General features: G+C 35.7%; 1 long non-coding RNA gene across 4 annotated transcripts; it reads left to right on the top strand.

Moving 5' to 3' along the window:
- Window positions 1-26,817, top strand: LOC141394361 (uncharacterized). Of its 4 annotated transcripts, XR_012410379.1 has the most exons (7): window positions 1-186; window positions 955-1,659; window positions 1,723-2,137; window positions 10,628-10,839; window positions 17,693-17,817; window positions 17,884-18,060; window positions 18,128-18,752. It is a non-coding gene; the product is annotated as an uncharacterized lncRNA (long non-coding RNA). The 4 variants fall into 4 exon arrangements; XR_012410380.1 differs by lacking the exon at window positions 10,628-10,839 and having other exon boundaries at window positions 20-186; window positions 18,128-18,418; XR_012410381.1 differs by lacking the exons at window positions 17,693-17,817; window positions 17,884-18,060; window positions 18,128-18,752 and adding an exon at window positions 25,705-26,817 and having other exon boundaries at window positions 20-186.

Here is a 26,817-nt window from a genome sequence, read left to right as displayed (position 1 = left end):
ACTATACAGTGGACGGACATTTGTTTACATTTTTATTTTCTTTGTAGCAGTGAAAATATTCCCACAGGAACAAAAAAATAAATCAAATTTAATAATAGCAATTATATGTGGCATCACAAAGCCAATTGCATTTCACGAAACCCGTGAAGTGTAAATGAATTGGGTTCAGCGTTATATTGTGCGCAGGTAAGTATTTCGCATATTCAACTACAAATTGTTTCTAATGTCATGTTCACACGAGCGTTTCAATTACGTTGTTCGCCTGTCGAACGAATTTCCTTCATATTTGTTTCCTTGTTTTCACGAAAATTTGAACCGAAAACACATAAAATATACATTAAATGAATAGGAAAAACAATAGATTTTGCATCAAATGTATCTTCTATATTTATCTACACACGTTTCATTCATTTTTTCCATTAATTCAGAATAATTTTGTATTTTCAATATATTTTTATATTTTTCTATTTTCAAAATTAAAGAGAGAGACATTTCAAAGCAATGTTTGTGTATACAGACTTTCAATTATTTGTTTCCTTTTTGTTTCTGATTTCTTACGCGATTTTAAACTAATGGACAAGAAAGGTGTGTAATTAAGAAAGAAACACAACCATCTTCCTTCTGCATCTATATAAAATGTTTAGTTCATTAATTTTCATTCATCTTTTCCCTTTTTTCTAAAAGTTTTTGTGTTTTCAATAAATTTTTCAATTTTGAATTTAGACATGTCATAATTATTTTTTTCGATAAATTCTCTCATTTGTTAGGGATGGGACATATTTTATCGTTGTTCTGAGAGTATTTCTACTTGAACAACATAGAAAAATCTTCGTTCGTTCTCAGAATTTGTATGGGGAATCAAATAATTTATTCGTATTTGAGGGTCGAACGACGAATAGAGAACGAACGACGTACCGTGGAAACGGGCTATAATGTTGTGTTTATTGTATGTAGGTGTTTTGTGTTTATGGCTACAATGGGATACCAACATAAAGGAAGGAAACATTGCAAATTATTTGCCATCAACATGCATCATGCAAAAAGGATACGGTTTGCTCTGACCAGACATTGGATTCTTGGAAAAAGACTACATTTCATTGATGCGTGTTTTTTCTTTGTGCGCACACACATACACACAAGATGCATTTGTTTTCTTTTTGAGGTGGCTGCATATGCATCGTTTAAACCATCAGGAGAGTATAATCCAATTCGAATTATTTTGTTGACCCTAATATATTGAATTGTTTTCTTTTCAGATACATATTGCCTGTGTTATTCTCTACAAGAACACTACGTTTTGTTATCTGTGCGTAATGGGCAAGGATGTATGAACGCAATAACTACGATATGTGGACACCCAAGTATATGACCTTATGTACATTGTGTGGAGTCGTATAATGGTTAAACAAATAAGACAAGATGGAATGCCATTGCGAGGGAGAAAATAATTCTACCTGACTATCATATTGAGATTTGCCATTGATACTTTATTCATGGTGTTATTGCTTTGCATCTCATTTTGTTATGCTTATGGACATAATTCAACAGAAAAATCTGTAATGACATAAGAAATTTGCAACTCATCTGTACCACTACCATGTTACAGCATTGTTACGCACTATGAACAATCTTGTGACGATATTGTTTTAATTTTATTCAGTATTTTTCCAATTGAATTGTTTAAATAAGAACATTTTCTGAACAAGTATTTTTTTATTTTAGGCTTATGACATGCGTGCCTTTTTAGAATTCCCTTGTATGGCAAAAGTCTGTGTGGCAATACAATCACCATCAATGGAGTGCAAAAGGACAAAATTTGTCTGTGGGTGCTGTTACCTGACGATATGTCAGAATGAGTGAAAGATTAATGTCCTTGTTGTTCTACAATCGTCTTGTGCGACAGAAAGATAAGTAATTTTTGCATTTTGAATTTTAGTGATACTAATATCTCCTTTTTTCTTTTCAGATAAATTATCGTTTTGGTTTGTTATTAATGTTTACTTTATTATTTTTTTAGATTCCATATAACTAACCTGAATTCAGACGGCTGTGTAAAAATGGATTTATTGGCAAATTTGAGTTTTATTGCAACAAGTCAACAACTGCATGGATTATGTACCACAATGGATTTATATCGGTGAGACATACTATAAGAGTATATGCTATGGTAAAATTTATTGTATATACAATTGCGGTAATTTATTGTTTTAAATGTAGGGCATGAATAGTGCCAATTAGTTTACCCTTTAGTGTTTCGATTTCGTAGTAATAATTTCCAAGTGCCTTTCGTATTCTGCACTTCAGACAATGTTTGCACAGTTTTGCATTTATACCTTTGGCAAAGTTAATTTGCACGAAATTCGTTCTAAAGGCCTCTTGGCCAGGTTTGAATGTTACTACTCGACACCTTTTGTTATAAGACTTCCCATTCCTCTCGTATGCCTCATGAATCTTCTTGTTTATTTTATGGTGCAAAATTTGCATTCTATCGGATACAGGTAAAATGTTCATTGTACCGTCTTCCAAAGCATTGAGTTTCTTAAGGATTTTATAGGCATCAGCATGTGTAACCATGTTATACCCAGTAAGGGCAAAATATGGCGATGTGCCTGTTGAGGTGTGAAGCGTTGACCTTAACGCACATTCGATTTTTGGTAGTTTTTCGTCCCATTTTGTTTGGTCTTCATTTAGGTAGCTTCTTATGCTGCTGAGGATGTTTTGGTTAACACGCTCACTCGCATTAGATTGAGGGGCGTGTATGGCAGTCCTAATATGTTTTATGCCAAATAATTTTAACATTTCCTTAAATGCTTCTGACGTAAACTGATTTCCATTGTCAGAATGTATATATTCCGGCACGCCAAACTTATAGAAGACTTCCTCAATTAGAAATTTGTTCACATGAACTGTGGTAGCCTTCGTCATTGCCTTTAATAAAACGAATTTCGTTTTATGATCTAAAACAATAAAAATATAAGATTTACCTGATTTTGTTCTGGGATATGGTCCCAAAAAATCAATGTAAATCTTTTGGAAGGGTCGCTGAGTTACAAGCTCATTTCCCATTGGCGGTCTCAATACTTGTTTGGGATGTTTGTTTTCTTTACATACATGTATGTACTCTTTTATATTGGTAGCCATAGATGGCCAATAAAAGTATTGCCGTATGTTATGTAGCGTCTTTCCTATCCCACTATGACAAGTGTCTTTTTCATGTGACCTCTTTATGATTTCTTCTGTCAGTTTTTCTGGAAGCCAAATTCTCCAGCATTCTTCCTCATTCTCGACGTCAGCATTATTAAATTTAACTATGCCATCGGAAACTTTAAGGTCTGGTAGCCGGTTCTTATTTTGTTCTATTGTATCCACTAAATTTATATATTTTTCGCTTTTGAACTCTTCGGAATCAAAATTTATATACGTAGTAGAATCCGTGTCTATTTCGTACATATCAAGACGAGACAACATGTCAGATACTACATTTTTAACGCCTTTACTGTGCTCAATAGAAAATCTATAACCTTGGAGTTTTAAGCTCCACCTTGCTAATCGTCCATTCAGGTCTTTTTGGCTCATCAGCCATTGTAGACTGTAATGATCGGTGATGACTGTGAAGTCCATCAGCTCTATATATTGCCTGAAACGTTCTATAGCCAGTATAACCGCAAGACATTCCTTTTCTGTAGTCGAATAATTTCGTTTGGCACTGTTCAATTTCTTTGAAAAATACTCTATGGGATGTTCCATGTCATCATTATCTTTCTGAAAAAGAACAGCCCCAACGCCGAAATTTGATGCATCACATTGCACATAAAATGCTTTAGAAAAGTCTGGGCTAGAGAGAACAGGACTAGAAACAAGACAAAGTTTAAGCTTTTCGAACGATTCTAAGGCTGCTTTAGTCAATTGATATTTAGGAGATTTCTTAAGAGAATCGGTTAATGCCGCTGTTTGTGTGGAGTAGTCGTGGATGAATCTACGATACCATCCGACTGTACCTAGAAACTTTCGCACATCTTTTTGCGTTTTTGGAGGTTTGATATTAATGATCGCTTCAATTTTACTTGGGTCAGGTTTGAGCTTACCTGCTCCAACAATATATCCGAGGTACCTCAACTCTTTATAACAGAATTTGGACTTTTCCATATTAATGGTTAAGCCAGCTTCTGTTAAACTGTTGCCTACGGTCTTTAACATCTCGACGTGAACATCAAGGCTCTGAGAAACCACCAATAGATCGTCCAGGTACACAAAAACTCGGTCTTTCAACTCTGGAGGAATCACCTTGTACATAAGTCGGCACATCCGTTGAGCAGCATTGCACAGTCCGAAGGGCATTACCTTGAATTGGTAATGTGGCCTTCCTCGGACTGTGAATGCTGTCAATGGGCGACTTGATTCCTCCGGAGGAATTTGCCAGAATGCGTCCTTTAGATCTATTGCGGATATAAAATGAGTGTCACCTAACCTAGCAAGCAATCCATCTATGTTCGGGAGTGGGTATGCGTCTTTCCGCATTACTTTATTTAATTCCCGTGCATCGAGACATAGACGATTCTTGTTAGGCTTTATGACCAAAATGACCCATTGTTCCACTCAGCATTTTTAGCAACTTCTATGACATCTAGATCTAACATCCGATCTAGTTCATCATACATAAGCTTCTTTACTGCCGGACTCACCGGATAGTACCTCATCTTCTTTGCTGGTGCATTTCCGATATCTATGAAATGGCTCTCAACATGGGTTTTACCTAGGCCATATTTGGTGTAGCACCGAAAAGCTAACTTAGCATTTTCTAACTTAATGGTGTCTTCATATGACAGAGTGTGAACTTTATTATCCTCTTCTATCTCAAGTATTTGTTTTTCCGATTCCTTGACTTCAGGCTCAAAAGAAATTCTAACATTGAACTCCTTCCAAAAATCGTAAATAAAACAACATCTCTTTCTCCTTGTTTCCACAATGTACCTTGGCATTTTTTTTACCTACAATTTGTTGTTGTTTTCCATCGGCAGTTTTAATGCACGACTTAAAATTCAAAATTTGTGCATTTATCTTTTCTTCATTTTCGATACAGTTGGCCGAAGCACCGCTGTCCATCAAGCCTGAAAACTTGACGCCATTTAAACTTATATCTAAATAGGTTCTGATATCATTATCCACTTCAATGCAGGCTGACGCTATTTCTTTCCTTTCAGTTTTTCTTTTTACATATCCTGTTCTAGCTTTAGCTACTTTTTTACTAATTTCAGGTATGAAGTCTTTGAAAATGTCATTCCTTCTTTCGTTATATTTTCGTAGCCTTTCTTCATAAGGTATTATTGGTTTAAGGTTTCTTATTTGGTTTGCTGGGTATTGTCTTAATTTTGGAAAAAATGCATGCTGGGTATGTTTTGATTGGTTATTGTCATTGTTGGTTGTTTTTATGTCAGGTTTTGTTATATTTACTGGGCTAAATCTTTCTGAGAACATGTGGTCCCAGTTTTGCCCATGTTCTTCTGTAGGTTTCCCACGCAATGGGGACATTTGGGCGAAGTAACACCACTGAACCCACATTTGTAACAAAATATGTTACGTTGTTCCATTTCACATTCGATGAATGAATGGCCAATATTTTTGCAATTCCAACATGTAATTTGTTTTGTTGGAATGTTAGTGTTGTGAATTGCCTCAATATCTGGATATTGTTCTTCAGAATTGTTGAGATCTAATTCGTGCACCCTTCTGGCATATGTATGTTGTTGTTGTTGCCGGTAGGATACGCATTTTGAGATGGTGACCTCTGCTCGTCGACACTCTTCGATGAGATCATCAATAGTGTCAATATTTTTAGCGTATATTAATCGGACCAGGCCTTCTTTGAGGTTATCTTTGACAATCCTGACAATTTCGAACTCAGGAATGGGAATGCGCATTTGGTTTATCAATTTTACTATTTCTAATATAAATATATCAGCCGTTTCTGACGGAAGTTGTCTACGATCAATTATTTTTCTTTGGATTTCGAAATCGCTTTCGAAATTCTTAAACTTTTTAGTAAAATGATATTTCAAATGGTTCCAGTCACAAAATGGGTTCTGTTGTCGGAATTGCCAAAACCACTCATATGCTCTGCCTGAGAGCAAATGATGAAAACCTTTTAAGAAGATGTCCCAAAGACAAATATAATCGAATCGTAATGATTCAGCGCGGAAAATGAATTCTTCGACGCTTATTGTTTTGGAAGTGCCGTCGAATTTCAACCCCCATTTTTGCATTTGCAAAGGTGTAATGGGTTTAAAACCATAGTCTCCCTAAAATAGTTAGGAATTTCATTTTGGGCTGGTTGTTGTTGTTGCTGAGAGTTATAGTTTGGATGTTGAGGGTTGGGAACGTGATTTCCTGGCTCTAATCTTGGAAAATTATTTTGTTGTGTTAAATTTGGTAACGGATTTCCTGGCTCTAACCTTGGGAAATTATTGTTTTGTTGTTGAAAGTTAGGCACCTGCTGTCTTGGCCTCGGTTAATGATTATTTTGTTGTTGAAAATTAGGTGCCGGTTGTCCTGGCCTTTGGGGATCTAAAGTCATATTAAGAGAGAGATTTCTCAATGAGTCTATAGATTCTCTCATACGTTCTAACCTATTTTCCATGGTCAGATTGTGATATCCTCACAGAAGCACTGATATACTCCCTCAAAGTAGGACCATCATTGCTGTTAATAGGAGCTTCAAGGTTGACGTTTTCACTTAGGGTTGGGAGAGAAGCATTTTGTGCTGTGAGGCTACTATAGGACGGTCTCGTAACTGATGTCGAGGATTCTGGTGAGGAAGAATTTTGTGGACCTGGTGGTACACCTATACCAACAATTGTATTATTTGCATCTTGTGCAGAAGATTGGGAAGCATTCATGTTGTTGCAGATATTATTCGTTGGTTTGGGATTAGTATTGCTAGGTGTAGGATTACTGACTGGTGGATGAAAGAAATTATTCAGAATGGCCTCATTAGATGTACTAGCCCTAGGGATATGTAATGTGTTTCCAGTAGGATTAGTTTTTCCTGCAATTCTACTAGAAGATCTTGTAGGTATTGCATTCGTATTCTTGTTAGGCATTGTAGAAATTGTCAGAAAAATGTTTTCAAGATAAATCTGAGTACAAAAAGCAGTTGAATTCAGAATTATTAACCGATTATTGTGCATTGTATTAGCAATATATTATGGAAATTTAATTGTGTTTTATATATCCAATTGATTATTTAGTTGTATGATTAGATATTGACATAGTTGTATGATTAGATATTGACATATTAGATATTGACATAGAATATTAATACTTGATTTCTTTTTCTTTCTGTTTCTTTTCAGGTAATTATTAAATATTTAGTAATATTTGTATAATTTTTATGTTTTTTTTATAATTTTGTATATATGTATATGTTCTTGTATTTGATGGTTTTCTTTTGGATAATATTTTGTGTTCTTTACTTTGATTTTTTTATAAAAATATTAATTCAATAATAATTGTATTTTTAATATTTATATTTTCGATAATTTTGTATATATTTCTGGACTGAATTTAGGTCATCATATAGTGATTATTTTTATTCAATTAATTTTGTTTTATGGAAATCTGTATACAATTTTCAAACATTTTCTATCATATTAGGCTTTTCTAATTAATATTAGAAAAATAAATAACAAGAAAATAAAATTGTTTAAATATATTTATTTTTGTCTATTTTTAAATAAACAGATAAACAGTGTATGTATTATTTTGAACAAAATCCTGTTGTTTTTTTATTGGAAAAGGTGGAATTTTCTTAGAAGGCAGTACTTAGATTAAAATATTGAAAATAACAAAACAATTGGGTGGTTTGTACCTTTTGAAGTTCGTGGGAACTACGCCAGAAAAGTAACTAATATATACTTAGCTATATAGCCATGAAATATGATTCCATTCCCATTGTAGTATCACTAACTCAATTGGTAAATCTACATTTTTCTATATCTGTATATCGGTACGGCATAGTATGGATCTTAAAAATCCTGCTGGGATACCGACCTACAAGATATAGTCAATGCAGAGTTTGGGATATGGAAAAAAATCTAAACTTTTGGGTGGCTCGGAAGTTGGGCGCCATATATGTAATAGTCATTTGTGCAGATGTACTAGATGGTCTGGCTGCGGCTTAGCTCGCCGGATGGGTAGGTTCTGTTTCTGCATCGACTGTACATATAAAATTTTTGTACCTGAATGCAAATTCTCTAACGGATTTTTAAATTTGTGAATAAAAAGATAAATAGTGGTAAAGAGGGAAACCGTATGTCATCCAAATACAAACTTTCTTACCTTTTTGTTCATAATATCTACATTGCAGATTTCCATCTGTTGAGGTTGTGATGGATTTACCTCATTTGGCTACCCGCCCCTTATGACTTTACAGCCATCCATGGTATTTCTGGCGCCAAAATTATCAATAAGAAATACCCCATAGATGTAAATCAACTATATGATGCCTATTCAGACCATTTTAGGAATTTACTCAATCATTATAAAAATCCATTTAATTTTCAAGACTTTATATATAAATTTGTATATTTAATCATTTTTAAATATTTTATATGCAATCAATTACACATTTAATACTAACAATTATATCGAGTATTATGTTCATATATACTTTTTTATGATAATATTCTATATTGTATAATCAATTCGCTTAGGTATAATTATTTATATGATTTCATGTATTTTACAATTTTTTTTATAATAACATTCTAATCTTGTTTTAGGCAGAAAGATTTAATATCATATTCATATTTTTATAGTTCGATTTATATTATAATAACCTTATTTATTTATGTAGTTATTATGCTATTTATATACCAGATTCATTATCCTTATTTATCTATTTTTATCATTGAACTATAAAACTATCAATATATTCACAATTTTTCTCTAGAATTTAGTTCTATGTATTTATAATATACAGGGATTATCTTTTTGGTGTAAATATAACACAATTTATGAAAATGAAATGTTTGCGCCTAAAAATATGCTTTAGTTATTGTTGATTGAAATTTACAGATAGTTTTGCAAATTGTTTTTAGAAGTGATGTGGAAGGTTACGGTGGAAGCTGTTGACCACGTGTCAACGAATGATATGATTGAGTAACATAAATTATTTTTCTTCAAGGAGATGAAGATAAAGGTCTACTTTTTTATCTTCAATGTATGACTTTTTCTATTGCAATATGTTTTTGAGGGGAATTTATGTGTTATATTTATAACAAATAACGCTGTTATATAGCTTTTCTGTACTCACTCATGTTCACTTTAAACTCTGGCGGCATATTATGGCATCAAATTTTTACAGCGTGTTTTTGTAAAAATGCTTGCTTGTCACACGAACCGTTCGTACTAAAACGTATACGTTCAAAATTTGGTTGGTGTGACTTGATGGCAACCCCGATAAACAGATGACAAACAAAATATAAGAAAAAAATGTAAACAAATTTGTCCAAAAAATATTGTGATAATATGAAGAAACGGATGTACATATCCGCGAGTGGTTCTATGGAAATAAATAAAATTGCATTCCCCATCAGTTTTCATGTGTTTTGTGTCACCTATTACTCAAATTATTTAATTTTCATTCAAAACGATTGGTCTTTTCCATTCGTCTATTTTTGACGTATTCGTTCGTCTGATTTTGTTACGAAAACCAAAAAAAATACGAAAATAAAAAGCTTTCATTTGTTTGTCACACGAATACAAACGTCAATTGCTATGAAAACCAAATTGTGTCTTCGTTCATGAAATTGACGAACGAATGGGCAAAAACTTTTTACAAAAACACGCTGTTATTGTAGTTTTGCAACTTTTCCTTCTGGTGTTGATCGATTTTTGTTCAAAATAATGTGATATGATGATTGTGTTGATAACTAGGTGTCTCATGTGGTATTTTGATGCCACCATCTATACATCTTATTTTAGACCACAGATTTAATTTTAATGGTGATGTTAGGTTTACCTTATGGAATATTGTGGTCAATCCTAATATAATGTTCACAAGATTGAAACCACAATATTCTTAATGAGGAATATAAAAAAAAACATTTAATTACCTTACATGAAAGATCTAATGGTATATCGTAGGAGCATTGCTTACCCGAGATGATGTTTGGTAACTAATTATAATGAAAATTATGAAGATTTTTTCGTCTTCAAATATAATTTCTTTATGCAACAGGTTCACAATATGGACAAATTTGAATAATTTGCCATTTATTTTAATTGAATTTGAATTGTTAATTATATAGTTTAAGTACACTGAATTACCACCCTAGCGTTAAGTATCTGAATTATTATATTAAGCACTAAAATCCATTGTGAATAGAAATAAGTATTTTAGAACTAGTGGTTACTTTCGTTAAATCTCCATTTGAATTGTATAAAACTCAACGAAGTAACCAAAACTAAGCTAGCATTGTTATAAATCTAAAAACGAACTTCACTTGTTATCCAGCTACAAAACGGTGAGCATCCTCTTCTCTTTTATTAACCCTTCTCTTTTTATATTTAAATAAAACAGAAACCTACGTTTTATAACGTTTCTTGAAATTTGTTCTTTTCATTTCAGGCTATTATTGCAATATTATTTTCCTTTTGGTTGGAGAATAACATTGCTAAGGTCACAAACATCTCATCCATATAAACATACAGTCCACTCGTCTCATTGGTGCTCATCTTGGTTGGGATTTATTTGCTTTCCACTCATTTTTATTCATGGTCCTCCGCAACCGTTCGTAAAGAAGCAGTGATCGTTGAAACATTAGCAACAATAACAATGAGGTAATCCCATCACTCTTCTATGCATATTGTTACGGAATTAGATTTAACTAATCTCCGTGTAGACGTTGTTTTATTCCCCAGTACGATTTGTACCAAATAAAACAGGGTTCGTTTTAGATTACGTTTCTACAATGCTTTATTTACTTTATTACACTTATTCGTAACCGACTTTAATTACTAGCACACAGCTTGTCTCTAGTTAGCACGCAGCACTTCTTTAACCGATCTGTTCAGTTCAACGCTTAAAACACAACTACTACTTCATTGCCGTTTCCCCGGTAATTTATATCCCAAAGTCTCCCTGTTCGAGAAATATCTAGAGCATATGGCAACACCTCGAATCTGTACAGCGAACACACAGACACACATTCGCACTAAGCGAACAACCATACTCACATACATACATGGGGAAATACAATTGGACGACAAGCACAGTAATGACGTAACAACAACAAACAAGTGCAAAGAAATAAAGAGGTGACAAACTAAACAATAATTACATGACTATGGCAAAGCAAAACAAAAACACATTAATGAAAGGTAAAGAACTAGAATGATGAAGATATTTCTACATGGTAGTTGTTGTTGCTTAAATAAAGTAACTGCGTAATAAAAACTTTACGTTACAATTCAAATTTTTAAATTAACGGAAATTAAACTAAACTAACTTAAACCTATCAGTTACATTCGTAACACTGCCTCCCGCTTAAGCCTGTTCGTCCCGAATAGGCACAGTTCCCTCTCGGTGGTATGGGCATTGGTAACACTGCCTCCCGCTTAAGCCTGTTCCTCTTGACTAGATGCAGTTCTCGTTCTGTAGTGGTGGCAACTGATTTAGATGTACCCTCTACTGCGTCAGCTTTGGACTCTTGCTCTTCTGGACGACGCTTTCTCTCCAGGAATCTTGACGTTATACCTTCTTTCTTTGTGGTCACCTTCCTAAGTGCCACCTGGTCTTCATCGGACTTGCCCTTCCTTGTTGTACGGCCGCTTTTCGATAGACCTTTCCTCGACGTACATCTTCTCTTTTTCCTCCTCGTCGCGAGATTTTTCCACTTTCCTACGGGCCAATTGTCAGCGGCTTCCACCTTCAGCGTACGGACATCTACAGCGATCTCGTCGGATTCTGCACTTTGGCGATGCTTGCTTTTCTCGTTGTAGCCCACATTTAGCGGTATTTCCACATTGGACCAAGTCATCACACGGTGCTTTATGTCCAGGTTGATGTCGAAGGCAATCATAAAGTCTACACCAAGTATAACTTCGTCCACAATATCGGCCACTATAAAATCGAAATTTACCGATTTTCTACCCATGCTCAGTCTTTGGTAGGCCTTTCCATGCACCGTTGTAGTCTCGCCTGTGGCCGTCCGCAATTTAACTCCATTTAACGGCAATACCTTTCCTTTTACCAAATCTGGTCTAATAATGGACTTTGTTGCACCGGTGTCCAATGTCAAGGTACGCAATACACCATTGACGAAGCCTTTAACCGTCAAGTTGTGATTCTTCTGCTGGACTATGGCTATAGAAATTGTGGGACCATCGTTTTCATCCTCTGCCACCGGCGCCTCGTGATTAGCAGAACTTGCTGTATCTGATTCACCTGATGTCTCTCTTTGCAGATTCTTGGCCACCGGTTGGTCGTTGCTTTTTGAAGGCGGTGAGGTGGATCTGGGCCTTGCTTGTCTCACTCTGCATTCTCGGGCCAAGTGTCCAGTTTTCCGACAGTTATAACAAGTCTTTTTCGTTCTAGGAGCCCCTCGTTTCACATGCATTAGTGCATCTTTCAGCAGGTCGACAACGGTCTGGGAATTGTTGTCCTCAACTTCCAGCCTCCGCACGTTGTAAGCTTTAGGTTTCACCAGCATCTTCGCGGTTTCTTGGCCCAGGGCAAATGACACGGTTTCTGCAAATGTTCCTATCGGTGCCGCATACGTCGCAAATTTTATCTCTGGATCACGAATACCACTTGCAAATGTCTCAATCTTTATGCGGTCCACCAATGGATGTGTCTCTCCTGGATATGCCAACTGCGCCAACCGCTCTATATCAGCCGCAAAGTCTTGTAAAGTCTCATTTGGCTTCTGGACTCTTCCCCTCAGTTCCATTCGGTAGATCTCTTGCTTGTGTTCACTACCGTACTTACGTTCAAGAGCAGCCATTATATCTCCATAACTGTTTCTAGAAGCGGCGGGAATACTCTGTAATACGTCAGCAGCATCACCCTTCAATGCCATAAGGAGTGATACCGCCTTGTCGTTGTCGTTCCAAGAATCTCTAGCAGCCAATGTCTCGAACTGTAATTTGAACACATTTAAAGAGGTTGAGCCGTCGAACACTGTAGGCTTGATTTTTATCGTGTTATGAATAGCTCTCACTGGGCCACCTTTGATTTCCAGTTCCGACATTTTCTTCTCCAGGTTCACAAATTTCTCGTCATGGGCCAGAAATTTCTCGTCAACAGACAGAATCTTTTTATCCAACTCTTTAATTTGCACCTCCATGTTTTCTACTCTCTTTTCAATCACTATCGTGATGTTCTCGAGTTTCTCGTTAATTTTTCTAGAATTCTCCTCCAACTTTTCCTCTAATTTTCTGGAGTTTTCTTCGCTCATTCGACAATTTTCTGCTTTCATTTCCATCACAAGTCTGGAAGTTTCTTCGCTCTTTCTGGAATTTTCTTCCATTTTAGCATCTAATTTCTCCATCATTTTACAGTTGTCAGATTTCATTTCCAGCATCATCATAGCCAGCATTGATTTCAAATCGTCACCCCTGGCAGCTACCGACGAAACTTCCTCAACGCTGGATTCGCCCTTTGCCGATAACTCGACTTCCTCCTTACCGTCGAACTCATATTCATCGATGTTCATTCCACGGCGCTCGAACTCTTCCAACAAGCGTTTTTGTAGTTCGGCCTTGTTGCCAGTAGAACACAACTCCAACTTACTTAGCTCCTTCTTCAAGTCTTCCACTCGTAGATCCTTAAACTTCATTGTAGGATGATCGTAATCCCACTTCTGACACCAATTGTTACGGAATTAGATTTAACTAATCTCCGTGTAGACGTTGTTTTATTCCCCAGTACGATTTGTACCAAATAAAACAGGGTTCGTTTTAGATTACGTTTCTACAATGCTTTATTTACTTTATTACACTTATTCGTAACCGACTTTAATTACTAGCACACAGCTTGTCTCTAGTTAGCACGCAGCACTTCTTTAACCGATCTGTTCAGTTCAACGCTTAAAACACAACTACTACTTCATTGCCGTTTCCCCGGTAATTTATATCCCAAAGTCTCCCTGTTCGAGAAATATCTAGAGCATATGGCAACACCTCGAATCTGTACAGCGAACACACAGACACACATTCGCACTAAGCGAACAACCATACTCACATACATACATGGGGAAATACAATTGGACGACAAGCACAGTAATGACGTAACAACAACAAACAAGTGCAAAGAAATAAAGAGGTGACAAACTAAACAATAATTACATGACTATGGCAAAGCAAAACAAAAACACATTAATGAAAGGTAAAGAACTAGAATGATGAAGATATTTCTACATGGTAGTTGTTGTTGCTTAAATAAAGTAACTGCGTAATAAAAACTTTACGTTACAATTCAAATTTTTAAATTAACGGAAATTAAACTAAACTAACTTAAACCTATCAGTTACATTCGTAACAATATGTACAAACATTGTTATTTATTCCTGCGGTTTGGTAAGTGATACGCTTTTTTTACTTTATTAGTGAAAGTGAACGCCAAACACAAAACATATAAGTGACAAAATCTATGAGAAAAAATACACAAAATTACATACATACATATGTACATACAGATTTCTTAACAAGTGCCCAAAAATCTCATTAAGAGCATCTCAAAAAGAAAAAAAGAAAAATATCATTGAAACAGTGAAAGAGAAAAAGTAAATTGCAATATTCGGTAAACATACAAACGTACATATATATACAAGTGGTTTGTGTTTGGCGAAGTAGAAACATAAAAAAAACTCTAACAACAAAAAATATTCAGCAACTAAACATACGAAAATATTACAGTGCGTGTCAAAAGAGTGTGCAGTTCGAGAATTAAGGATAAATAAGTTGGTGGAAATTGTGTGTTAAAGTGTTTGTGTGTGAGCGATCTAAAAATAAGTGCCAATAAATTGCCGTCTGTCCGAATAAAAATTACATAATTCCCGTTAAAAATTGTGAGATTATTATCGGAATATAAAGAAGCGGTACTTATGTGCAATAAGGGTCAGTGAACCACATAAATATATAAGAGCAAAATAAGAAGAAGAAGACCTTTCAGAAGATTACAAAATTATTAATTTCCACTTGAACATTAAAAAAAATACACCATAAAACCATTAATGCACTATATACACTCTTTTGCAACTCACTGTATTAATACACCATATACGCTCCTTCAAAACTCACTGTAAACAGAAAATATAAAAAGTGAGATAATAGAAATAACAATAACAACACGCATCGTTACCCATCATACACACAACATATACCTACAAGCAATAGCTAAATATTCTAACTACATTAGTGAGAGCGCCAATCCAGCGATGTAGTTAGAATAGAGAAAAACAACATATAAGAGAAAATATATTTCTTTTAATAAGGGGAAATAACCCAGACAACCGAAATTAAAAATTTTTATATCTCATGAATTTTTTCATCGCAAATTTTAACTAACAACAATTAACTAACCCGCATGTGTAGTATACATACATTACATACATTTTCTATATACATATTTACAATCTTATAAGGGTTGCCATAATACAAAAAACTTTCCGTTTTTTGTGGTAAGTGGAACTTAAAAATATTTTGAAACATTTACATTTTATGTCTGTGCGAAAAGTGGTTAGTAAATTCGTTGGCGAATTTACTGCCCTTTTTTGATAAATTCTTGTGGGAATTACGACATATTGGTCGAATTGAAAAATATTCAAACTTTTTTTATGGGAATTTAATCCGAGATTTTTATTACAATTCTGATTACCCGAAGTGAGCAATCTATTTGTTATCAAGTTCTAACCCATAACTTATAACACTAGAGTTGCCAGTCCTTCCCATTACTTAGTTTGGTCGATTTTTTTTAAATTTTTTTTGGTCGAAATTTTTAATAGACTTTTTCCAAGTTTTCATCAAAAATTTATTCCAAGTGGAGAGCAACAAGCTACATTACGTGCGATTGAGTTGCCACTACGTTTGATCAATTTAATTATAAAATAATTTTGGGGTCGAAAATTTTGTTGAATTTTTTTGGTTAAATTTTTTTTCCAAAATCAAAATTATTGGATAATTGAAACTTCACTCATAATTTTTTGGGATAATTACCCGTTTTATCTATTTGTCTGAATTTGGTCGATTTTTTCTTTTTTTTAGTTTTGGTCTAATTTTTTGATAATACCCTGATCGCATGATACAATGATACAAGGTAATCTCATTTCAAAAAACCGTCCTTGAGCTGTCACATACAACCCTGTGTCGAAACAGTATACATAAATGTTGTTTTTGTTATTGCATGTCAATGACAACAAAAACAACATACTGTTTGTTTACATTCTATTTGTTCTATATTTTTGTTTTTCCAACAATAAAATATCCACGATTTTAGAAGAAAATTGCCTAGAAAAATTGTTAGCAATGTGTACAAAAGAAAGAGATATATCGACCATCACTCTTCTATGCATATGTACAAACATTGTTATTTATTCCTGCGGTTTGGTAAGTGATACGCTTTTTTTACTTTATTAGTGAAAGTGAACGCCAAACACAAAACATATAAGTGACAAAATCTATGAGAAAAAATACACAAAATTACATACATACATATGTACATACAGATTTCTTAACAAGTGCCCAAAAATCTCATTAAGAGCATCTCAAAAAGAAAAAAAGAAAAATATCATTGAAACAGTGAAAGAGAAAAAGTAAATTGCAATATTCGGTAAACATACAAACGTACATATATATACAAGTGGTTTGTGTTTGGCGAAGTAGAAACATAAAAAAAACTCTAACAACAAAAAATATTCAGCAACTAAACATACGAAAATATTACAGTGCGTGTCAAAAGAGTGTGCAGTTCGAGAATTAAGGATAAATAAGTTGGTGGAAATTGTGTGTTAAAGTGTTTGTGTGTGAGCGATCTAAAAATAAGTGCCAATAAATTGCCGTCTGTCCGAATAAAAATTACATAATTCCCGTTAAAAATTGTGAGATTATTATCGGAATATAAAGAAGCGGTACTTATGTGCCTTTCAGAAGATTACATAAAGGAAAAAGTGAGCAGCGAAGTATATTAATAAATGGTGAACATTTACACATAATATATGCACATACATTTACACATAATATACTCACATATCTTTTTATACATAGTTTTGGTCTAATTTTTTGATAATACCCTGATCGCATGATACAATGATACAAGGTAATCTCATTTCAAAAAACCGTCCTTGAGCTGTCACATACAACCCTGTGTCGAAACAGTATACATAAATGTTGTTTTTGTTATTGCATGTCAATGACAACAAAAACAACATACTGTTTGTTTACATTCTATTTGTTCTATATTTTTGTTTTTCCAACAATAAAATATCCACGATTTTAGAAGAAAATTGCCTAGAAAAATTGTTAGCAATGTGTACAAAAGAAAGAGATATATCGACCAATGTGTATATAACGAAATTTTGTAAAATAACTGTGTAAAAGTATATCAAAAGATTTTGGTTTTTCTGTTTCTCGGTTCAATGTGAAAAAAGTTCTCACTTTAATGTTTTCGTATTGTTAATCGGATATGTTATTGCAGAATTCATCAAACGCAAAACCACCGATCTCCTTATATTCGAAAAAGAATGAACAAGATAAAGAAAAGAGAATTTGCTTGCCAGCAGTGTTGATCGCTCCAATTCACCTTATGCTGTCAGCGAACAGGCAAGTAATTGCGACGGAGATGAATTTGTTGATATTTATATGCTGAACGTGTGTTGGTTTTTACAGGCCATCAAAAAACCTCTGCTACATCATAGGGTACTCCTAAAGCTGTTTCTCGCATTCCTCGTGTCCGTGGTGCTGGTACTCACCGCTCTGGCCAGGGTGTATTCGGTAACATGTAACCGTAGTGGATGTTGTAATATATTGCGTTCCATTATAAAGTTTTGAAAACTTTTTAACGTGGTAAGTAAATTGAGCGTACAAATAAATTAAAACCCCCTAATCTTAGGCAATTCTTACCTTTTTGTAGGTGTACAATTCCCAACGCTTCCATGCTGGTACCATGCTCTATAGTTGCTGCATCCCCCCTCGAGAACAACTCATCGTATCTATGAGCTCATAATTCCATGACATTTCTTTCATCAAACTACTCTAGTGCGGAACGGAACTAACTTCCCGACATTGAAACTATGAGTGTTGACAAGATGGACTTATGATGGTCATGTTATGTTGGTCGTTTCGTAATTTGTACGTAGTCCGCATTCAACGAACTCTTTCTCAACCCAAGATAGACCAACATCGACATAGCTTCGTGACCCATGTAAGAAGGTCTTACGTCATGTCCATCATCTCAACCCATTGTCTAATGTTCGTCATTTCATCAAGTTGTAATCCTTATGCTGCTCCGCAGGTGCATCGCGGCTGACAAGTGTACCATTTACCAATGCTGTCGCGAAGGCCAAAAGCAACGTTGAATTGGCAAGGAATCACTTTGCTGATGTTTCCGGCAAAGCTTCTGCCGACCGTGCTAAAATGCCACAGAAGACCTTTGAAAATAGAAAGAATAAAGCCACCGCTGCGCAAGAATGTAGATTAAATTTTCATGTATTTTGAATGTGTTCAGAAAGAAAAAGTAATAAATATACAAAATTAAATTTACGATGGTGTTGATATCCAAACATAAGAATAGCATCTCCGACATCTCCTTAAAGCTTTGACTGTCTTTTGATATTCCAGTGTATCGTCAAGGGTCTTGAAAATGTACACTTGATTCAGGTGATAGCCAACTTTGTTCATTCATTTGCAACTTGCATTCTTTCTTTCAGAGTTTTCGTATTGTGTGCTGAAATATACAAATAAATCTAACGAATAAAAGTAGGAGAGCCTGTGACTGTACAAAAATACAATAAATGAATGGCGGGCCTAAAGAACATAACCCCAATTTTGAAAATAAATGTTATAATAAATGGTTCTAATTTTTCCATTGACAAATCTAATGGTCTAAATATTGTGTCATCTTGAGACCCGCATCTCAGAATTGACCTCCCCTAACAAAACAAGGTAATGTTGTAGTCATGATTACAATGAATATTCGCTGTTAAATTTTCCACACGCCATAGTCCATCTTAGAACTGGATATGATAAGTAGTTATATAAGTACTTACGACTTTTAGTGTCTACTTATTTAAATACTTATTCTAGTGGTCAAAAAGTAGCCACATAATTCACGCGAACTGCGCTTGTAAATAAGGGGTTACTACTAAGCCCTTTAACTACACATACGCGAACATTTTGAACATTTGAGAGGGAGGTACCGGGAGGTGTTATCCGATATAAACTTCTTGGAACTTGATGTACGTTTAGAAGACACGAAGTTTCAGCCAAATCGGATACTCAATTCGTACGAAATCGTACTCATCATTCATTTTATTTGGTACCGGCAGGTTGTTTAAAGATCGCCAGGACAACGTGCTTCAAACAATTTAACAATTATCCGAGAGATGCCTTTAAACCATGTCCGGAAGAAATATTACGAGGAACAATTTTTGAACTAAATCAGTTGATTTGTTCGAGAGTTATCGTGCGCATGATTTTTGCAACAATGGTAATATCATGGATAAGTTCATTTGGGGTTAGAGTAAGGCCTGGTTTGTGATCGTTTTCAGATTTGTGTCGCATGTAGTTTCAGTGGTGACTATTAGAACCGTTTTTCTGCATAATTCCAGATATTAAAACCAAAACTGTTGTCATTTGCATTTGAGACCAAAACATCATTACTACTGCAAATATATTAAAACAGTAACTAAAATTAAATGTTACATATTTAACAACTTTCCACTAAAGTTCAGCTGTCCAAAGGGTAAGGATACGAATTTGCGAAATTCCTTTAAACATTTTAATTTAAATTAATAAATTTGAAATAATAAAATTGTGTCTAAATTTCAAAATGTAAATATAACTGACACATAAGTGTATGTTTCAACATATACATACAAAGTTTGTCAAAATCACTTTGTCAATGAAGGGACGGCAATATGAATACAACTCTGTGAGCTGCGAGCGTGAGGTTACCTTGTATCATTGTATCATGCCCTGATCGGTGGGAAAGTTTTATTATAATTTGATGGTGTGAATCCATATTCGCTGGAAAGAGTTGCCAAGTCGTTAGATTTCGGCAATTAGTCATTTTATCTATTTTCACTAAAATTTAAAACTTTCTAAAGTTATTTATTCACTTGATAATCTGAACAGTCTCCAAAACATTTTGACATTATTTTTGGAAACTTGTTGGTGAAGTTCGGCAGAATTGCAGTACTTTTAAAGTTTTTGGAAATTTTGTTTGGAGTAAGCGATTTTTTGGTCGAATATATACTTATTTACGGCAAGTGTTGTCACATTTTTTCAATAAATTGGGTTTCCTGCAACACATAATTGATTATTTGTGAAAGTCAAAGCATTTCGCACGGAATTTACAAAAATTAAAATTTGGTCGATTTTAAAGATTTGGTCGGATTTAGAATTTTTTCCTTTGAAAAAAAAGTTGCTATGATTTTTTAATTCGAAAAAACTACGTTTGGATTTTGAAAGTCGTTTTAATACAATTTTAGCTAATTTCAACAAAGTTGCTTTAGAGAATTGCCCCCGCTCTTTATTCTTAAAGGTTATATAGTCACCCTTTAAAACTATAGCTTTGGTTTCGTAGTCACCCCTTAAAACTACTACTACTTCTATTAGCAACTCCCCCTGTCTTTTGTTCGAAAAAGCTTAATTTGTTGGTTTTAGCACTCTATTTAAAATGAGTTTAAACGCTTCTACATCCGAAGGCTCAAATAGCCAAATTTCAGACGGCGCTGCTCGCCCTTCAGTCAGTTCCGCACACACATGTCCAGAGCAAAGTAAGTTTTTGTTTGAATGTGACCTTCTGCTCAATTTTTGTACTCAATTCGAGGCTAGTGACATTACTGATCAAACTGATACCGTTTTAGAGGTTAAATTGGATGATTTAGAAAAACGATGGCAACGTGTTCAAAATGCCTATGAGAATTTAATACTTTCCCCAAAAGCGGCTGGTATCAAAGATTTCAAAGAGAATGCTATGGTAAATTTAAATGCAACCACTGAGGCCTACTATACTGCTAGATCACAGATTTTAGATATACTTAGGATATCAGGTGCAAATAATTTAAAAGCAAGGCAGAGTATTGTCCCTCCTCAATTTTCGCAAGCTATAAATCAAGCCCCCGTTGCAAAGTCAAGCGTCTGTATCAAAGTGCCTCCTTGCGATATCGAGGTATTTAAAGGAGGGTACGAAGAATGGCCGTCTTTCCGTGATATGTTCACGGCGGTCTACGCAGACCATCCCGAATTGTCTCAGGCTCAAAAACTGTATCATCTTACGAATAAAACCAGAGGTCCTGCCGGTGCGATAGTCAAAAGATATCCTTTGTGTGACGATAATTTCAAATTGGCATGGGATGCTCTGAAGGCTAGGTATGAAAATAGGCGTGTTTTGGTCGACAATCAGCTTAAAATCCTATTTAATATTCCAGTTGCCACAAATGAAAGTAGCGAATCACTTCAGAAAATACATTCTACCGTTTCCGATTGCCTCAGTACTTTGAAAACTCTAAATGTAAATGTTGAAAGTTGGGACCCCATATTGATGATCTAAAAAGTGTGATGTTCGATTCTCTATATCTGCTATTATCCTTCCCAAGGTAACAAAGCCAGTGCCGGCTCTTTCCTTTGAAATTGCTCACCCATCTGATCTCAAAGATCTAGATTTGGCAGATCCACACTTTAATAAGTCCTCACAAATAGACCTCATACTTGGTAATGACGCCGACAGATTTATAAATCTTGAAGGCATTAAAAAGAATATTTGTGGCAATACTTCCGCTTATAAAACTATATTCGGTTGGGTTTTAAGTGGGCCCATTAAAACCGAAAGTGTTCAACTCTTCTCCACTACAATAATTGAAAAAAATGAACCTCCAATAAGCGAATTGTTAAGGAAGTTTTGGGAACTAGAAGAAGTTCCAAATGTGCCAAAAGTCTCCACAGCAGACCAGTTCTGTGAAAATTTTTATAATAAAACCACTTCTCATTCACCTGATGGACGTTACATTGTTCGGCTGCCTTTTAAGAAGGAATTTGCTGACACAATTTATCTCGGCTCGTCTCGTCTCATTGCATTGGCACAATATACTCGAATGGAAAAAACTTTGTCTAATGATCTTGACTTACGTACCGAATATAATTCGGTTTTAAACGAATATGTCACATTAGATCATTTAGAAGAAACCTCATATCGAGAAGTCTGTATTGATAACAAATACAACTCCTATTATCTTCCTCATCACGCTGTTGTTCGCCCCGAACACAAATCAACAAAAGTACGAATTGTTTTTAATGCATCTCGCAAAACAAAGTCCGGTTATTCTTTAAATGATGTTCTCCATACCGGCCCCACTCTCCAAACAGATTTAACGTCTGTCATTTTGAATTGGAGAAAGTACCCTTATGTCTTCAGTGGAGACATCCAAAAAATGTACAGACAAATACTAGTACATCCTCATGATAGACCCTATCAGCGCATTTTATTCCGCCAAGGTGACGAAGGCCACATAAAAGATTATCAACTTAAGACTGTAACGTTTGGTGTTAATTGTGCGCCGTTTTTGGCGATCCGCACACTTTTGCAATTGGCAAAAGACTCCGAAGACAAATACCCTGATGTGGCAAAAATTTTAAGGCAAGAAACCTATGTCGACGATATTCTATCGGGCAGTTTTTCAATTGAAGAAGCTATTCAAAAGCAACAAGATCTAATTGACGTTCTTAAAGGTGCTGGATTTCCTCTGAAAAAACTTACCGCTAATGACCAAACAATTCTCTCTTATATTGAAACCGAAGATTTATATGATTGCGATTTTCTCCGCTTACATGAATCAAGTTCGACCAAAACTTTAGGTATGAAATGGAATGCTTTCTCAGATCAGTTCTCATATTCCCTTGGCTCAATTTCGACAAAGTCCTCTATGACTAAGCGTATGGTTCTCTCAGCTGTTGCACAATTATTCGATCCCGCAGGGTGGATAGCACCAATTATTATTAGATCAAAGGTTTTAATGCAGCAGTTATGGTTAGAAGGTATTGATTGGGACGAAAACTTAAGTCCAGATGCTCAATCAAAATGGAACACGCTCGTCTCTGATTTCCAAATCATATCGTCAATTACGATTCCTAGGTGGATTCAGTATTATCCAACTGATTATGTGGAAATCCATGGGTTTTCTGATGCGTCCCAAGCTGCATATTGCGCATGTGTCTATATCAGATGTCAAAACGAAAAGTCAGTTGTGTTCTCCAATTTGCTAGTTGCAAAAAGCAAGGTTGCTCCTCTTCAACCTGTCTGTTTACCAAGACATGAGCTCAGTGGAGCAGTTCTCCTCGCAAAGTTGGTTAATTATGTGATTTCTACTTTCGATTTTAACTTCACAAGTATAACTTTATGGACAGACTCAACAATTGTTTTGGGTTGGATGTCAAAACCTCCTTGGTCATGGGAAACTTTTGTCGCCAATCGCACGGCTCAGATTTTGGAATAAGTTCCAAATGGTATCTGGCGTCATGTACCTACGCATGACAATCCAGCCGATCTTGACACAAGAGGATGTAGACCTCAAGATTTAGTGACAAATTCTTTATGGTTTAATGGTCCCAAATGGCTCACAAACCCCCCCTCTGAATGGCCCAAGAAAAATCCAATAGCTATCCCAGATATGGGAAAACGCGCAAACGTACAAGCTATGGTAGCCTTTGAAGAAGAAGATATCGATTTTTTAAAACCATTTTCTACTTACCATAGAGCCCTGAGAGTATTTTCGTATGTATACCGGTTCGTTAACAATTGCTTAAGCAGACTTAGAAATCTCGCTAAAACTACTTCCCCTCAATTCTCTCACTCTGAAACCTTTTCTGCCAAATACGGACTTCTATATTTTTATCAGCGCAAATTTTACGAACAAGAATGCAAAGATTTGGAAGAAGGTAAAGACATTTCACCAAAAAGCCCTTTAAAATCACTCAATCCATTTTTGGATCATAATAATATTCTGCGTGTTAATGGCAGGTTGGCCAACGCAGATCTCCCTTATAATGAGCGATATCCCATGATTGTCTCTGGAAATTCTCGTTTTTGTCGACTATATTTGTTGCATTTACATTTGTGTTTAGCTCATGCAGATTGTAATCAAATGTGCAGGATGGTCCAAACCGAATTTTATATATCTCGTCTCAAACCTAGAGTGAAAAGCATCATTCATAAGTGCAAAACATGCATAATTTTCAAAAAGAGACCTTGTACCCAGATTATGGCCCCATTACCTCCAGAAAGATGCGCTTTGACTCCCCCTTTTCATATAACTGGTATTGATTTTGCAGGCCCTTTTGAAATCAAAAGTTCCTCTTTGAGAAACGCTCCTATCTTTAATGCCTATGTTTGCTTATTTGTGTGCTTTGCCACCAAAGCGATCCATTTGGAACCATGCACCGAACTTTCCTCTGTGGCTTTCGAGGCGTCCTTTGCTCGATTCGTTGGGAGGCGAGGACTACCCTTTCGGATAGTTTCTGATAATGGGAAGAATTTTATTGGTGCTAGTCGAAAATTGCTTAGAGAGTTTTCACAATTTATTAAAGTTGTTCCCAGTGATATTGCTGGTAAATATTCCACCCATGGATTTGAATGGCGATTTATTCCACCACATGCACCTCATATGGGTGGCTTGTGGGAATCCGCTGTAAAAAGCTTTAAGCACCATTTTAAACGAATAGCAGGAGCACACAGATTTACGTTTGAGCAATTTGCTACTGTTTTAGCTCGTATCGAAGGTGTTCTCAATTCTCGCCCCATTTCTGCTGTCTCTGAAGACCCTTCTGACATTACCGCCTTAACTCCAGGACATTTCCTTAGAGGTTCCCCAATTATGGCTCTACCCGAACCAATCTCTGAAAATCTATCTCTTGTAAATAGGTGGATTAAACTGAAAGCTATTCATCAGCAATTCGCAACAAGATGGAAAGAGGATTACTTAAAATCTCTACCTAAACGATACAAATGGAAAAACTCTACTCCCAATCTAAAACCTGACGATTTAGTTGTCGTAATGGACGATTTACTACCACCAAGCGAATGGCGCTTAGGTAGAGTCGTAACGACACACTCTGGGAGTGATAGCCATGTTAGAGTGGCTGATATTAAAACATCCTCTGGAATTATTAAAAGACCAATAGTAAAACTTTGTTACTTACCTCTGCTCGATTCAGATTCATAAAATTCTAACGTATAACTCAAACTCTTCTCCTTCAATGCTCAAATTCATCTCATTCTCTACTCTAACTCTTATCACCTTCTACTATAAAATGCTCTTCTCAATTTTACTCAAACTCGCCTCATTCTCAAATCAAGCTCGTCTCATGCTTTTCTTTAAACTACAAATTATACATCCGTTTATTGAATCATCTCGACTCATTTACTATACATCCACATTTTCATTTCCATCCCACCATACCAATACATTTTACTAACAATGTTTTACATTGTAGGTCCCGTCGCAACTCAATCACCCGGCAACTGTACCAGTGTGTTATCTGTGACAGAAGCCATGCCCTGCGATTCTGTCCGGAGTTCATTCTAATGCGGGTGGAAGACAGGAGAAAGGTGGTCAGGGATAATGACTGCTGCATCAATTGCCTTGCGAGAAGCCATCAAGTTCGAAGATGTCACTCCAAGGTTTTCTGCAAAAAATGTGGCAGCCAGCACCACTCCATGCTTCACCCGGAGCCCTCTTCCACTGCCATCGTTCGCCATGAAGAGTCCGATGCAATATCAAGGCCAACGGTGCATGAACGGGTAGTACCGCCCAACTCCCCCCGTCGACGCAGAAGGCAAAGCCATACACACCAGAGGTCTAAAGATAGCCGCTCTCGCACTTAACCTAGGCAGCAACCGAAGTCCAGACAGCGCCAACACCGTAACCCACAACCCCATCGGTCGAAACGTCAACAACAACATCACCACCATCAACAACCACAACGTCAACAACCCCAGCGACAGCCGCAACATCACCAACGCTCAAGTGGCCATCAGCAAAATCGGCCCCAAAGCAACAAACAACATCGTCAACGCAACAGCCATCAAGCTCACCATTCTCAACCACGCAACATGCAGTTAAAACCGCTAAGAAGCAGTGTCCTTATGCCAGACCAGTTGGTTCTATCCCAGGCGATCAAATCCTTGGCTGAAGTCATGTGCGTCGCCTCATCAGTTGCACAAGTGCAAGGCCGGCGCCATGGACAAATTTGAATAATTTGCCATTTATTTTAATTGAATTTGAATTGTTAATTATATAGTTTAAGTACACTGAATTACCACCCTAGCGTTAAGTATCTGAATTATTATATTAAGCACTAAAATCCATTGTGAATAGAAATAAGTATTTTAGAACTAGTGGTTACTTTCGTTAAATCTCCATTTGAATTGTATAAAACTCAACGAAGTAACCAAAACTAAGCTAGCATTGTTATAAATCTAAAAACGAACTTCACTTGTTATCCAGCTACAAAACGGTGAGCATCCTCTTCTCTTCTCTTTTATTAACCCTTCTCTTTTTATATTTAAATAAAACAGAAACCTACGTTTTATAACGTTTCTTGAAA

This window comes from Musca autumnalis, unplaced genomic scaffold (genome assembly GCF_047663935.1).
Source record: "Musca autumnalis isolate F117 unplaced genomic scaffold, ASM4766393v1 scaffold_2, whole genome shotgun sequence".
NCBI lineage: Eukaryota > Metazoa > Arthropoda > Insecta > Diptera > Muscidae > Musca > Musca autumnalis.
This window is presented reverse-complemented; position numbering and strand designations above follow the sequence as displayed.